The sequence below is a fragment of the Oryctolagus cuniculus genome, chromosome 4 (genome assembly GCF_964237555.1).
Source record: "Oryctolagus cuniculus chromosome 4, mOryCun1.1, whole genome shotgun sequence".
Classification (NCBI taxonomy): domain Eukaryota; kingdom Metazoa; phylum Chordata; class Mammalia; order Lagomorpha; family Leporidae; genus Oryctolagus; species Oryctolagus cuniculus.
Genome location: NC_091435.1, coordinates 16,547,532 through 16,564,050, shown reverse-complemented (window position 1 = coordinate 16,564,050; position 16,519 = coordinate 16,547,532). Strand labels below are relative to the sequence as shown.

The following is a 16,519-nucleotide window of genomic DNA, read 5'->3' as shown; positions in this document are numbered from 1 at the left end:
GTACAAGGGGATTATGGCTACCAACCTCTCTAAGTTACCTTGGGCTGTCATTACAAAATACCATACTCTGTGTGGCTTATATAAGAGATATTTATTGGGACCGGCGCTGTGGCATGTGGGTAAAGCCACTGCCTGCAGTGCTGGCATCCCATATGGGTGCCAGTTTGAGTCCAGGCTGCCCCACCTCTGATCTAGCTCTTGCTATAGCCTGAGAAAGCAGTGGAAGATAGCCCAAGTCCTTGGGCCCCTGTACCCACATGGGAGACCTGGAAGAAGCTTCCGGCTCCTGGCTTCAGATCGGTGCAGCTCTGGCTGTTGTGGTCAGTTGAGGAGTGAATGAGCAGATAGAAGACCTTTCTCTGCCTCTCTTCTCTCTGTGTAACTCTTTCAAATAAATAAATAAATATTTAAAAATTTTTTAAAAAAATGTACTTAGAAAATTTCAAAATAAAATTGACTCTTTACAAAAAGAGATATTTATTTTCTCCTAGTTCTGAATGCTAGAAAATTCAAGATTAATAAGTACCAGCCTGAAACTCCTTCTCTTGGCTTGCAGGTAGCCACCATCTCACTGTGTACCAACATGACTTCTTTGGGTGTGCACTGGTAGAAACAGAACAATAGCCGGCGCCGAGGCTCAATAGGCTAATCCTCCACCTTGCAGCGCCGGCACATCGGGTTCTAGTCCCGGTCGGGGCACCGGATTCTGTCCCGGTTGCCCCTCTTCCAGGCCAGCTCTCTGCTGTGGCCCGGGAGTGCAGTGGAGGATGGCCCAAGTGCTAGGGCCCTGCACCCCATGGGAGACCAGGAGAAGCACCTGGCTCCTGCCTTTGGATCAGCACGGTGTGCTGGCGCAGCGGCCATTGGAGGGTAAACCAACAGCAAAAGGAAGACCTTTCTCTCTGTCTTCTCTCTCTCACTATCAACTCTGCCTGTCAAAAAAAAAAAAAAAAAAAAAAAAAAGAGAGAGAGAGAGAGAGAGAGATAGATGTCCCATAGACTGCTTTTAGAGGACCACAGGGAAATATTAAATGGCAAGTTCCTTATCAATTTCACTTGCATATATAGTCTACTCATTCTTTTTTTTTCCTTTTTAAAAAAAGATTCATTTATTTGAAAGGCAGAGTTACAGAGAGGCAATAGCAGAGAGAGAGGGAAAGGGAGAGGGAGAGAGAGAGGTCTTCCATCCACTGGTTCATTCCTCAAGTGACCACAACAACTGGAGCTGGGCCTATCTGAAGTTAGGAGTCAGGAGCTTCCTCTGGGTCTCTCAAGTGGGTGCAGGAGCCCCAAGGACTTGGGCCATTTTCCACTGATTTCCCAGGCTGTTACAGAGAGCTGGATTGGAAGTAGGGCAGCCTGGATTTGAACTGGTGTCCATATGGGGATGCTGGCACTGCAGGTAGCAGCTTTACCTATTCTGTCAGAACACCATCCCCTAGTATACTCATTCTGAGTGGGTAACAAGTGGATAAAACTGGAGAGGTGATTTTCCTCTAATTTTGAAAATGTAATGTGTGAGTTAGGCTGCTTAAGATTAGAAGGAAAGGAAATCTACATACTGAAATCACTTCAGTGGAGGTGGTTTACTAAGGGTTATAGAAAATTACAAATTATAATTTGAAATTACAAAGTTACAAATTGTAATTTGAAAATTACAAAAAACTAAGAAGGAGCAAAACTATTCTAGAGGCCAATTACTTTTCACATACACCACCATGGGTTGAGTGTCTCTGACTCACCATTCTCATGTCTTAGCTAATCTCTATTTCTGTGATTTTTACCAATGTGGCACCTGCTTCTTTTCAGCTCTATCAGATGCCGACCTCTGTTTGTCTTCTCCATGTCTTAGCTTCAGTTTTCTTCATTTTCTCTGTGGATCTCTCAGCTTCCTTGTTCTTTCACTTATCCCAACCCCCACGAGTGCATCTCTGTGTATTGCATATTCAGATACCCCAAGAAAGAGGATATGACTGGTTGAGGTTACTGTTCTCCAACAAAATTCCCCCAGGTTCTGCTGAATTTGCAAGTCAAGAGATCTCAGGGGATATTTATAAGTCTCCATGGCTGCCTTGGCCTAAACAAAATTTTTTGGTGCACTCACTGAGTGACCAGGGGCTAAGGTCATCTGTAATCTTACAGTAAGGAATATTCAAGCAATTTTCTTCCAAAGTGGGCTCTGAATATGGCCCACATTTAGAGTTTCATCAAAATTCAGTAAATCTGTCCAAGACTATGGTATGGTCATTAGCTCTTTTAAAGTCTTTCCAGATCAAGGCAAAATAAAAAGAAATGAAATATATTGCATTTTACCACTCCCTGCTTATTACCATTCTAATAATGGAAATGTCGGACTGAATGAAAGTGACCAATTTTTTCCCTTACTTTCCATGTTGGCTTAGGTACACCCATTCCTATTTTTACCTAGCTATGATTAGGCTGGTTAGATTATGGGGATGAGAAAGATGAAGTAGAGTGAGACACATCAAAATTCTACTGGTGACACATTAGATAGCTAGGAGATGGATGAAATCTATATGTTAGGTGATTTGATAGAGAAGTTTACCTTGAACTTTTCCGAATGGACTCTTGATAAAACTACTTATTAGTCCCTCTTTTTAGTTTTTATTTTTTGAAGACTTATTCATCTATTTGAAAGAGTTACAGAGAATGAGACAGACAGACAGACACACACACACAGACATACACACACACACACACACACACAGAGAGAGAGAGAGAGAGAGAGAATCTTTCATCTACTGGTTCACTCCCCAGATGGCCACAATGGCCTAGACAGGAACTGGTGTCCATATGGAATACCAGCAGCCACATGGTGGCTTTACCTGCTATACCACAATACAGACCCCTGATCAGTCCCTCTTTTAGTAAGGTTAGGAGTTACTGTCATAGTTCCTCTGACAGCCATGCTAGATTGGCACACGTGCACAGTCCTATCCTGTGAGGCTGGATGATTGAAATCATGTTTCTTTTTCTTTCTTTTTTTTGTATATAGAGTTGTTTTTTTTTAAAAACAAAATCAAGTGGCAATCTAGATTTGCTGAAAATTAGTGCTATCTTTCAGAAAACTTTCATGGAAGCATATTATACATGCAGAAAAATGTACAAATCACAAGAATATAGTCTGAATTACTATAAACAGACCCATGTAATACTCACTCACACAAAGAAAGAGGACATTACCAGCAATCCGGAAGTCCTTCTCATGTCACCACCCAGCTACCTCTCCCCTTACCTCCTTTTTTTATATATATATTTTATTTTATTTAATGAACATAAATTTCCAAAGTACAGCTTATGGATTACAATAGCTCCCTCCCCATAACTTCCCTCCCACCCACAACACTCCCCTCTCCCGCTCCCTCCCCCCTTCCATTCACATCAAGATTAATTTTCAATTATCTTTATATACAGAAGATCAATTTAGCATATATTAAGTAAAGATTTCAACAGTTTGCACCCACACAGAAGCACAAAGTGTAAAATACTATTTGAGTACTAGTTATAGCATTAATTAAACACCTAAGAGTAATTGTGTATTAATTACAGAGTTCAACCAATAGTTTTAAGTAGAACATGAAAAATACTAAAAGGGTAAAGTATTAAGTTCTTTTTTCTTCTTTTTTTTGGTTTGTTATATAGTTTTTTTTATTTAATAAATGTGAATTTACAAAGTGCAACTTTTGTATTGTTGTGGCTCCCCGCCCAACCTCCCTCCCTCCCGTGGCCCTCCCCTCTCCCACTCCCTCTCCCATCCTGCCCTTCATCGAGTTTCATTTTCAATTACCTTCATATACTGAAGATCAACTTAGTATTTACTAAGCAAGGATTTCAACAGGCTGCACTCACACAACTGCACAAGGTATAGGGTATTGTTCGACTAGTAGTGTTGTTTTTAAGTTTCATAGTAAAACACATTAAGGACAGAGATCCTACGTGGGGAGCATGTACTCAGCGACTCCCGTTGTTGATTTAACAATTGGCACTCTTATTTATGACGTCAGCAATCACCCGAGACTCTTGCCATGAGCTGTCTAGGCTATGAAGCCCCTTGAGTTCACCAACTCTGAACTTGTTTAGTCAAGGCCGTATCACAGGAAATCATGTTTCCTAGATTCCCTTGCAGGTATGGTTCTGGATACAAGTGCATCTGCTTTCATGTGAGAGCTGGATGGTGGTAGGGAAACAAATTCTCTTCTCATGCTGCTTCGATGTCTGTACTAGCAAGTGGAATTAGGAGATGGTGTGTTTAGGCATCTCCATCTGGTCCTTGCTCTCCAGCCTTTCAAGTGTGGAGAGCCACAACTTCCTCCTGCTAGCTTCTCATTGAAAGGCAGAGAGGGAGGGAGGGAGGGAGAGAGAGAGAGAGAGAGACTGCAGTAGTGAGAGTGAGAGCAAGCAAGTGAGAGAGAAGGCACTCCCATTCAGCGTTTCACTCCAATGTCAGGCGCGTTTCACTCCGAAGTCAGGACCCAGTAACTCAGTCCAGGTCTCCCACTTGGGTGACAGGGGTCCAACAACTTGAGCCATCACCTGTTGTGTTCCAGGGTGTGCATTAACAAAAAGCTAGAATAGGGAGCACATCTAGGACTTTAATCCAGGCACTGCAATATGAGATGGGGACTTCCCAGGCATAGTCTTTTTTTTTTTTTTTTTAAGATTTATTTATTTATTTGAAAGGCAGAGTTACAGAGAGGAAGATGGAAAGAGAGAGAGAAAGAGAGAGATCTTCTATTCACTGGTTCACTCCCCAGATGGCTGTAATGGCTGGAGCTATGCAGATCCAAAGCCAGAAGCCAGGAGCTTCTTCCGGGTCTCCCATGTGGGTTCAGGGGCCCAAGGAATTGGGCCATTTTCTACTGCTTTCTCAGGCCATAGCAGAGAGCTAGATCGGAAGTGGAGCAGCCTGGACTCAAACCAGTGCCCATATGGGATGCCGGCACTGCAGGCCATGGCTTTACCCGCTATGCCACAGTGCCGGTCCCCAGGCATAGTCTTAACTGCTAGGCCAAAAGCCCACCTTCTTGTTCTACTCTTGACTTCATTCTGTCCAGAGTTGTTTCTTTATTCCTCACCTTTCTGCTCATTCACAAAGTGAATTCACAAACGTGGGTCACTTCTGTAACAAAAGAGATTTATTCCTGGAGGCCCTTTTTAGGGCTTGCTTCTCAAGCCCACCACAGCTTTTTGAGGTATGCTGATTCCACTTCTGTTTATAACACCTAGAATGGTTTCTGTTTCCTTCACGAGGTTGATACAATTCCTGTGTTTTTGATTGCTAAAAGCAACCATAGCCAGGCTTATGGCTGACAGCTGAAATAAAGTTAGGAAGTCATTCAGAGTCCTACTAAATATAAGTTTTATTCTTGACTTAAAAGTTGTTTTTTTTTTGTTGTTGTTGTTGGGGCCGGCACTGTGGCATAGCAGGTAAAGCTGCCACCTGCAGTGCCTGCATCTCAGATGGGTGTTGGGTTTGAGTCCAGGCTGCTCCACTTCCAGTCCAGCTCTCTGCTGTGGTCTGGAAAAGCAGTAGAAGATGGCCCAAATCCTTGGGCCCCTGAACCAACGTGGGATACCCAGAAGAAGCTCCTGGCTCCTGGCTTCAGATTGGCCCAGCCCCGACTGTTGCAGCCATTTGATGAGTGAACCAGCAGATTGAAGATCTCTCTGTGTTTCCCTCTCTCTCTCTCTCTCTCTCTCTTTCTCTCTCTAACTCTAGCTTTCAAAATAAATAGGTAAATTTAAAAAAAAATAAAAAATCTTTCCTGACTGTCAGTTCTAACTGCCCAATCTGAGCCAACCATTAATTGTTACAAAAATTGTTACAAAAAAACCCATTAATTGAAACAAAAAACTTTTTTTAAAAAGTTATTTATTTTGAAAGATAGAGAGTTACAGAGAGTGGGGGGGGAGAGAGAGAGAGAGAGAGAGAGAGAGAGAATCTTTAATCTTCTGGTTCACTCCCCCAAATGGTCACATCACCCTGTTTCTTTTCACCTGTCTTGTAATATTCAATATTACATCTCAATGTAATATGTATTGAATACCACCCTATTCCCGTTGAGGGTAAAAGAAATAATATTATCATGCTCTAGAAATGACTTTAGGGGGCTGGCGTTGTGGTGGAGCAGGTAAAGCTGCCGCATAGCGGGTAAAGCTGCGGCTTGCAGCGCCGGCATCCCATGTGGGCACTGGTTTGAGTCCCAGCTGCTCTACTTCTGTTCCAGCTCTCTACTATGGCTTGGGAAAGCGGTAGAAGATGGCCTAGTCCTTGGGCCCCGGTACCCTTGTGGGAGACCTGGAGGAAGCTCCTGGCTTCGGATAAGCCCAGCTCCAGCCGCTGCGGCCATTTGGAGAGTGAACCAATGAAGGGAAGATCTCTCTTTCTGTCTCTGCCTCTGCCTCTCTAACTCTGCCTTTCAAATAAATAAATAAATAAGTCAATCTTAAAAAAAAAGAAATGACTTCAGAGCTACTGGTTCCTTTTTCTAATACTGTATGAAGAAATGGCTTGAATTCAAGCACTACATTAGTTGTTGTTGTGTAACAAACTTGACGGCTTAAAACAAGAGATGCTTGGGGCCAGCGCCATGGCTCACTTGGTTAATCCTCCGCCTGCGATGCTGGCATCCCATATGGGCCCAGGAGGGCAGTGGAGGATGGCCCAAGTACTTGGGCCCTTGCACCTGCATGGGAGACCAGGAAGAAGCACTTGGCTCCTGGCTTTGGATCATTGCAGCGCTGGCTATAGAGGCCATTTGAGGGGGTGAACCAACAGAAGGAAGACCTTTCTCTCTGACTCTCTCTCTCTCACTGTCTAACTCTATCTGTAAACAACAACAATAACAACAAAAAGATGCTTATTGTTTCCCATGCGGTTAAGATTGGGCAGCTTGGCTGATCCAAGTAGGCTTTGCTGTATTCTACAGAGATTGCTTACAGATCCTCTGTCAGGTGGGCGCTGGCCTGGGTGCACTGGTAGGCCTATTGGTCTTAACTGATACACTTTGCTTCTGTCTCACAAAGTCCCATTCTCCAGCAGGCCACCTGAACTTGTTCTTATGGAAATGAAAGATTGCAAAGGAGCAAGCAGAAATATATAAGTACTCTGTCAAACTTGCTACTATTCCATTGGCAAAAATAAGTCACATGGTCAAACTCAGAGTCAGTGTTGGGATGTGGTGCAGCATCAAAGACTGACAAAGCATAAAAATTAAGTTCAGTGTACAGAGTCCAGTAAAACTCCTCTTATCCTTTTGATGAGAAGCTTCCAATATTCACTGTCTTTGCATTCTATGATTCCATTTAGCAAGTTACCTTAGGAAAATAGTGGAAGCAATTAATTTTTGTAAGATTCACTAGAATATGATATCACTGAAATTAAGAAGTCCTTTTTATGCTTTACTGAGATTACTTTTTCTTTAGCCACTGTGGCTCACCAGTAATATCTGTATTTTTAAAAATTCATTTTAAGAAACTGGTGCTGTGGCATAGCAGGTTAAGCTGCCATCTGCAGTGCTGGCATCCCATATGGGTGCTGGTTTGAGTCCCAGCAGTTCTACTTCTGATCCAGCTCCCTGCTAATGCACCTGGGAAAGCAGCAGAAGATGGCCCAAGTCCTTAGGCCCCTGCACCCATGTGGAAGACCCAGAAAAAGCTCCTGGCTCCTTGCTCATGACTTCAGGCTGGCACAGCCCTGATCATTGGGGAGTGAACCATCGGATGGAGGATCTCTCTCTTTCTCCTTCTGTCTCTCTATAACTCTGCCTTTTAAATAAATAAATAAATCTTTAAAAATTCAGGTTAAAAATTAGTGTTCTCATTCTTTGTGATATAGAGCTTTGGTGTCTTACTTTCTCTTTAATTTATATTTTGTAATGAATTAAAAATATCTGAGGGCATGATATTGATCCCTTCTATAGTACTTGCTTGTTTATTTTTAGTAGTTCATCAATTTTCTTTGCCTTACTCTACACAAAATATCAGAACCTTGGGTTCTAATCTGAAATATAATGTATAACCATCACTTATCCAATTCCTAGCAAAAGCCTAATTGCAAAAATCTAGGCTTGAAGGTAATTCTCTGAATGCCTTTCAGTACGATTTCATTTAGATAATAAATTTCGCTCTTGGATAAAGTGATTACATCTAAGGTTTGATTCTGTAGAGAACTGAGTTTGATAAATTATGAAATTGTCATGTCGTTATCTTATAATAAAGAAAATTAAAAAGAATAGTCAAATGCAGTGGATTCTTTTCCCTACTCTAGGCCTTGTTGCAGTGGATGCCAATCATTTCATTATATGGCATCTGTTTAACATGCCCGGTGGGGAAAATTTATCTCATTATCCCACCATTCTTTTTATGCTATGCCCTCTATGAAGCTCACATCTTTTTGTTGTTGTTATTTTATTTTGCTAGAAACTTAGAGCCAAATATATAGCTAACACTTACCAACTCCACTGGGCTATATGACTTATTTTTTTCTAAGATTTACTTATTTATTTGAAAGGCAGATTTAAAGAGAGAAGGAGGGAGACAGATCTTCATCCATCAGCTGGTTCATTCCCCAATGGCCACGATGGCTGTAGCTATGTCTGTCCAAAGCTAGGAGCCAGGAGCTTCTTCTGGGTCTCCCACATGGGTACAGGGGCCCAGGCACATTAGCAGGAAGCTGGATCAGAAGTGGAGAAGCCAGTACTCTCTAACTGGCATCCATGTGGGATGCCAGCACAACAGGTCGAGGCTTTACCTGCTTTGTCACAGCGCTGGTCTCATGACATTTTCATACACAACTCTTACTTCTTACCATCTTTTTAAAAAAATTATTTTATTTATTTGGAAGGCAGAGGGGGAGAGAGAGAGAGAGAGAGAGAGAGAGAGAGAGAGAGAGAGAGAAAGGTTTTCTATCTTCTATTTCACTCCTTGAATGCGTACTTTGGGCCAGCCTGAAGCCAGGAGCTGGGAAATCAGTCTAGGTCTCTGATGTGGGTGGCAGAGACCCAACCACTGAGCTGTCACCTGCTATCTCCTAGGGTGCACATTAATAGGAAGCTGGAATCAGGAGCGGAGCCAGGACTTGAACTCAGAAACTGTAATATGGAATGCAGATGTTCCAAGTGGTGTCTTAACCAAACAGCTGCCCCTGATTATTTTTCTGTTTATTCATTCTCACTCTCCCTTCCTCCCTCCCTCCTTCACTCTTTTTTAATATAGACTATCTCAACTTAAAAAATACCTCATTGGTTTTATTTGTTTTTATGTTACATCAAATCTTGCCTGGAATTAGATGGGGCAAATACATTTTTTAAAGTGCTAGTTTATGAATTTGCAAATCAATCAGAAGTGGTTACAGGAACTAGAAGCTTCACTTCAGAGTGATTTTTTTTTTCTACTAATTTAAAGGAAGAATTTACAATCTCCTGCTTGGACATAAATATACCATAGGTATCCCAAGATGAAAGCATAGAACAAGCTTGAGACCTTCTTGTGTTGCCATAAAACAAAGTCCCTTAAAAACAATAAGACCTACAGAATCATTGTAGTTTTTTCCGTTAAGGTCCACAGACTAATTGATGAATAGAAGCTGGTCTCTGATTTCTTTTAGGTACTTAGTGTGTGAGCCTGTACTTATTTTTGTGGTTGGATTAGTAAGGGTGTTTAATGATTTAAACGCTTATCAGGCATCATCATTCCAGCTTGTCCTATCCTTGATGTTTTTGCTATTTTTATTACAATGATTTCTACTAACATTTTCATTAAGTTTGCTCATTAATCTCAGGGGAATACAATTAAGATAATATCTATGCATCTATGGAATAGTCTGCTAGAGAAATTACATTTTTTTTTCATTGCTATTTGATTGGGTTGTTTGCTGTTTCTTTTTTATTTTTAAGATATATTTTTATTTGTTTGAAAGGCAGAGTTACAGAGAGAGGGAGAGACACATAGAGAGAAGTCTTTCATCCACTGGTTCACTCCCCAAATGGCTGCAATGACCATGGCTGGACCAGGCCAAAGCCAAGCGCCAGGGGCTTCTTCCAGGTATAGGGGCCCAAGCACTTGGGCCATCTTCTGCTGCTTTCCCAGGTACATTAGCAGGGAGCTAGATCAGAAGTGGAGCAACCAGTACTCAAATTGGTGTCCATGTGGGAATACATGTTTCTTAACATGTATTCATTTAGTCTTCTGATTCTATGCCAAATTGCATGATTAAAGTGAAAGTTGTGTATTTTAATGAAAAAGGAGAGTAGTGGCTACCAAAATACGTCACAAGTGATCTTTTATATCTCATTATTGGGAGTGGGGAACTGTTTTTCTGCTGGGGCCATTTGGATAGTTATAACGTCACTCATGGGTTATATGAAGGTATCAACTTAAAAATTAGCCCCTGCTATAGATTTATTTAATTTTGAGTCCTGCAGGCAGTTGCCTTGGCAGAGCCAAGACAGAATGATTTCATGGGCCTTATATAGGGCCCTGCCTTAAATCTTTTCCCCTTGTAGTGATTTTTTTGACAAATTAGGAAAATACAGTAACAGCAGAATTTAATTTTCTGAGATGAACGGAAAGTTTACTTCGGATTTGGAAATCAGAGATGAGAGGGAATGTGTTGAGAACTTGCATAGTCATTTGTCTCAAAAGGTTCGTAACTCTCATATGTTGTCAAAAATTTATATGAAAAAGGAAAAAAACAGCAAAAAATGTTTCTAAGCCCATAAGCTTTCTTCTCATATGAGATATGGAATCTCCTTGGCTGTTACCCAGGGCCTTTTGAACTGAGAATTGTAAAATAATGCCACACAGTCCCCATAAATTTTATAGTCTAGTTTCTCACACCAACCAAATGAGAATAGGTATGGGAATGCACCAACTATAAGCAGTCAGACCTCCTGACAGCAACAGAAAATGACAACTAATAGCCAGAAACAGTTGGGCCAAAACATGTGCTTATAGGAAACTTGAAGACTGGAGGGATGTAATGGAAGTGGTTTATGTTTTAAGCTATTGTTGATATCAGTGTACTATGCTTAAAGTGATTGTTGTTTATGAATAAACAAAATAAATGAGAAAATAAAGACCCTTGCATCTTGTTTCAGCAGCCATCCAACATGTAAAATACACTTAAAGTCCATCTATCAAAAATGTTTAGGGGTCAGCTCCGTGGTGCAGTAGGTTAATTCTCTGCCTGCGGCTCCTGCATCTCATATGGGTGCTGGTTCAAGACCCAGCTGCTCCTCTTCTGATTCAGCTCTCTGCTATTGCCTGGGAAAGCAGTAGAACATGGCTCAAGTCCTTGGGCCCCTGTACCCATGTGGGAAACAAGAAACTCCTGGCTCTTGGCTTCGGATTGGCACAGCTCTGGCCATTGTAGCCAATTGGGGAATGAACCAACCGAAGGAAGACATCTCTCTCTGTCTCTTCCTCTCACTGTCTGTAACTCTACCTTTCAAATAGATAAATAAAATATTAAAAAATGTTTAAAAAGTTTTGGTTTTTGATGCGGTAAGCTTTGCTTATCTGGAAAATTCTTTTATGTAGAAAGCCTCATGCTCCCAGATATTATGCAAAGATATTTCAAAAGGTTCATAAAAATGGCCTTTCCATGACCTTTTTGAAGTACCCTTGTATATGAATGAAATGTTACTATTTGAGCATTAATTGAATGCATGGTTAGTATTTGAAGCAATGCTGCCATGGATTTTATGCAAAGTCATAATTCTATCTCCCCCTGTCAAGAACTCAGGGTAGCTAACTTACTGCCCTGCCAAATGTCCAGTGTTTCAGCTTGCTGCACCTGTAGAAGTCATGTAGGATGAGGCAGCAGTGCTGTTCTCCTTCAACCCCTGCCTGTAAGATTGTGGGTTGTAATCCTGTTTTCAGTGAAAATAGAGGAGAGGCCAGCACTGTGGCATAGCAGATAAAGCCACCGCCTGCAGTGCCAGCATCCCATATGGGCGCAGGTTCGAGTCCAGGCTGCTCCAATCTGGTTCTCTGTAATGGCCTGGGAAAGCAGAAAAAGATGGCCCAAGTGCTTGGGCCCCTGAATCTACGGGGGAGACCCGGAATAAGCTCTGGCTCTTTGCTTCGGATCAGTGCAACTCTGGCCGTTGCGGCCATCCATGGAGTGAACCAGCAAATGGAAGACTTTTTCTCTCTCTGCCTCTGCCTCTCTGTAACTCTGCCTTTCAAATAAATAAATAATAAAATTTTTAAAAAAAGAGTAGGAAAAATGTAGAAAAGCAGAAAAAAGTGAATTTTGGAATTCTGTTAGCTAACCAGTGCTGCTGGCCATCTCCAGGCGCTCCATGGGAGGTCAGTTGTCTATTTGTTAAGGTGCTGATTGAAACTCTGGGACACCGGTTCCTTCCCTTAATACAAAACCAGTTTTGAGCCAAGCCATTTAAGACCTTTGAAAACTAACTCTAAAATAGCAATGTGATATCCTGAGGAAAAAATAAACCATGATTTAGTAAACTAAATGATCCATGGAGTAAGAATTGCTTTATATAGTGTTCTTACAGAAGGAGGGGCCCAGATGATAAAGTGATGCCAGGAAAAACCCTTGGCACACCCATGTGAGCTCCAGCCTGAAATGCTCTTCTTGATGTTCACAGTCCAGTAAATATTTGCTGCCCACCAGCTCTGGGGAATGGGTAGGAGGATTCTCACTCAGCTTGACAAATAGAACAGGCAATTATCTGATGACACTCTGGGAAATTAATGGATGTTGATGTCATTTTATAGTGATCACAGCATTTACTATTGCTCCTTTGGATTCACTTTGCCATAGGCAGGCCACCACTTCACTTAATTAACTGTGCTAGCCTGAGATTTGACTTCAAGTTCATTGATGATAATGCTGTTGGTAAAAGTGATAATAATGATAATAAAGATAATAATATAGTAAAGCATGCTCCACAATAATGAGAACTTGGCCAGTTGGATTGGCAAATGACTCCCATTCTCTCCTTAGCCCTTCATCAATCATGTAGTAACCTGACCTTGAATTCTATAATAATGAATATTTTTGGGTTTTCACAGTATTATATGTTAAAAATGGTGGTGCTGCCGTGGCCCTGGGTGTTCCTTCTGTGCACATTATGGTGATCACTTCATGCACATTATCTTGTTTTTTGATAGCCACCCAATGAAAATCATCTAATGCCTTGTATTACATTTAAAATAAAAACCACATGGTTTGAGCTATTCTACCTCTATAGTGTGTCTTGAAGCCTGTTATCATGAGACCTCTGGGTTTTTTCTTGTTGTTCAAGATTATTTTGGCTATTTGGGTTCTTTTAGCTTTCAATATGAATTTTAGGATTTTTTTTCTGGTTCCGTGAAGAATGTCATTGATTATCTTCATGAAGATTGCACTGAATCTGTAAATTGCTTCAGGTAATATGAATATTTTAATAATATTAAACCATGAAAGTGGGAGACCTTTCCATTTTTTGTGTCTTGTTCAATTTCTTTCATAAATATTTTATAATTTTCATTAGAAAGGTCTTTAATATACTTGGGTAAATTTATTCCAAAGTATTTAATTAATTTATTTTTGAAGCTATCGTGAATAAGATTGCTGTTATAATTTCTTTCTCAGTGAATTTGTTGTTGGTGTACAAAAAGGCAAATAATTTTGAGTGTTCATTTTGTATTCTGCAGCTTTACTGAATTCAGTTTTTTTTTAAGATCTTGATTTTTTAAAATTTTTAATCAGTTTTTAACAGACTCAATATGGTTCTAAAAATATAATGATATTCCTTCATCTCTCCTTCTCTGAATTCAGTTCTAATAGTCTTTAGATAGAGTCTTTCAGTTTCTCTGTACAAAGAACTGGATCAGAGGAGCTGGTAGGTTCCAAACAAAAGATAAGGAAATAGGAAGTCTGGTTGTGCGGCGCGGTCAGTTAAGCTATTTTGTATATGTATATGTATATATGTACATATATATGTATATATATACACAAATTGTTGAAAGTTTGCATTTTAGCCTTAAATATGTGCAAAAATTACATGTTAATCTAAAATTTAAATTTTTAAAAAGTGCCTGCTATTAAAGAAATCAGATCTCAAGGACTCTATTTCAAACAGATAATATTCCATTTGGAAGTATGATTTCTAGATATTCTGCAAAGAATAGTACCAACCTTTTAAATCCAACCTTTTCAATATATAAGCAAAAATTAGGTTCACAAAGTATTTAAGCTAGTATATTAAAATAATAAGACATTTGAAGGAACAGGTGTATTAAACTAAAACAAAAAAGTATATTTTACTCAGATAGATTTCTTTGATGTGTATATATTCATTCTTTAAAACTTCAGCATCTTGCTGGCGAGGATGTGGGGAAAAAGGGACACTAACCCACTGTTGGTGGGAATGCAAACTGGTCAAGCCACTATGGAAGTCAGTCTGGAGATTCCTCAGAAACCTGAAGATAACCCTACCGTTCGACCCAGCCATCCCACTCCTTGGAATTTACCCAAAGGAATTTAAATTGGCAAACAAAAAAGCGGTCTGCAGCCTAATGTTTATTGCAGCTCAATTCACAATAGCTAAGACCTGGAACCAACCTAAATGCCCATCAACGGTAGACTGGATAAAGAAATTATGGGATATGTACTCTTTAGAATACTATACCACAGTAAGAAACAACGAAATCCAGTCATTTGCAACAAAATGGAGGAATCTGGAACACATCATGCTGAGTGAAATAAGCCAGTCCCAAAGGGACAAATACCATATGTTCTCCCTGATCGGTGACAACTGACTGAACACCAAAAAGGAAACCTGTTGAAGTGGAATGGACACTATGGGAAACGGTGACTTGATCAGCATAGCCCTGACTGTTAATGAACAACTTAATACATTATCCCTCTTAGTAGTTTTTTTGTCTGTTCTACTTAATATGACTGGTTTAATTCTGTAATTAATACACAGTCATTCTTAAGTGTTGAAATTTAACTGAAATGTGATCCCTGTTAAACATAAGAGTAGGAATAAGAGAGGGAAGAGATATATAATTTGGGACATGCTCAAGCTGACTTGCCCCAAATGGTAGAGTTAAAAACATAGCAGGGGACTCCAATTTAATCCCATCAAGGTGGCATGTACCAATGCCATCTCACTATTCCAAGTGATCAATTTCAGTTCACAATTGATCATAATGAAAGGACTAAGAGTCAAAGGGAGCACATAAACAAGTCTAGTACCTGCTAACACTAACCGATAGAATAAATAAAGGGGAGAGTGATCCAACATGGGAAGTGAGATACTCAGCAGACTCACAGAATGGCAGATGTCCTAAATAGCACTCTGGCCTCAGAATCAGCCCTAAAGGCCTTCGGATCTGGCTGAAAAGCCCATGAGAGTATTTCAGGCATGGAAAGCCAAGACACTCTGGCAAAAGATCTCTGTGAGTGAGATTTCAGTGGAAAGAACAGGTCTTCAAAGAAGGAGGTACCTTTCTCTGAAGGGAGGAGAGAACCTCCACTTTGACTATGACCTTGTCTAAACAAGATAAGAATCGGAGAACTCAGAGGGCTTCCATAGCCTTGGAAACTCATGACTGGAGCATAGGGAGATTACTGATGCCATAGACAGGAGTGTCAATTGGTAAAGTCAACAACAGGAGTCACTGTGCACTTACTCCTCATGTAGGATCTCTGTCCTTAATGTGCTGTGCATTGAGATTTAATGCTATAACGAGTACTCAAACAATATATTTCACTTTGTGTTTCTATGGGGGTGCAAACGATTGAAATCTTTACTTAATGCATACTAAACTGATCCTCTGTAAAAAAAAAAAAAAAAGAAATTATCAACTCCCAACTTGACTCTCACTGGGATTAAACATGACAATAGGTCTGATCTGATTTCATCATCATTTAAAAAAAATCATCTATTATTTTTCACTTTATGTTTCTGTGTGGGAGCAAACTGTTGAAATCCTTACTTAATGTATACTAAGCTGATATTCTGTATATTAAGATAATCGAAAATGAATCTTGATGTGAATGGAAGGGGAGAGGGAGTGGGAAAGGGGAGGGTTGTGGGTGGGAGGGACGGTATGGGGGGGAAGCCATTGTAATCCATAATTCGTACTTTGGAAATTTATATTCATTAAATAAAAGCTAAAAAAAAACTTCAGCATCTTAAACTATCAAAATTTAATGACAAAAAATAAATTTTATAAATTCTCCACTTCCAAGATGGCATAATTTTTTCTTCATTTTTGTCTGAATGTTTGCACTTCCAAATTTATTTAATTTTTAAATACAGATTGTTTTCAAGAGGATTTTCTTGAGCAATATCAATATTCTCTTTCTTGTTTGGGTTGACGGTTTGTGAATACAAACATTTGTCAAAACTAATGAAACCAGTTTTATTAAAATATGTAGATTTTACTATATGTAAATTGTACCTCAATGAAGTTGACTTTTAAACCTTAAAAAGATAAAATAAAATTAAAAAAACCCTCTCTATTGGGATCC

The 16,519-nt window shown here is 40.0% G+C and overlaps 1 protein-coding gene across 3 annotated transcripts in view; it reads left to right on the top strand.

Moving 5' to 3' along the window:
• Positions 1 to 16,519, top strand: part of MAP3K7CL (MAP3K7 C-terminal like) — a 127,935-nt gene that overhangs the window by 7,650 nt on the left and 103,766 nt on the right. Inside the window, exon 1 of one of the 3 annotated variants that reach the window (XM_070071899.1) lies at positions 4,120 to 4,147. The exons of the other annotated variants lie outside the window; for them this stretch is intronic. The gene's annotated coding sequence lies outside the window, so the exon portion shown is untranslated. Of the gene's footprint in view, positions 1 to 4,119; positions 4,148 to 16,519 lie in introns of those variants that run through there. 3 annotated transcript variants of the gene reach the window in all.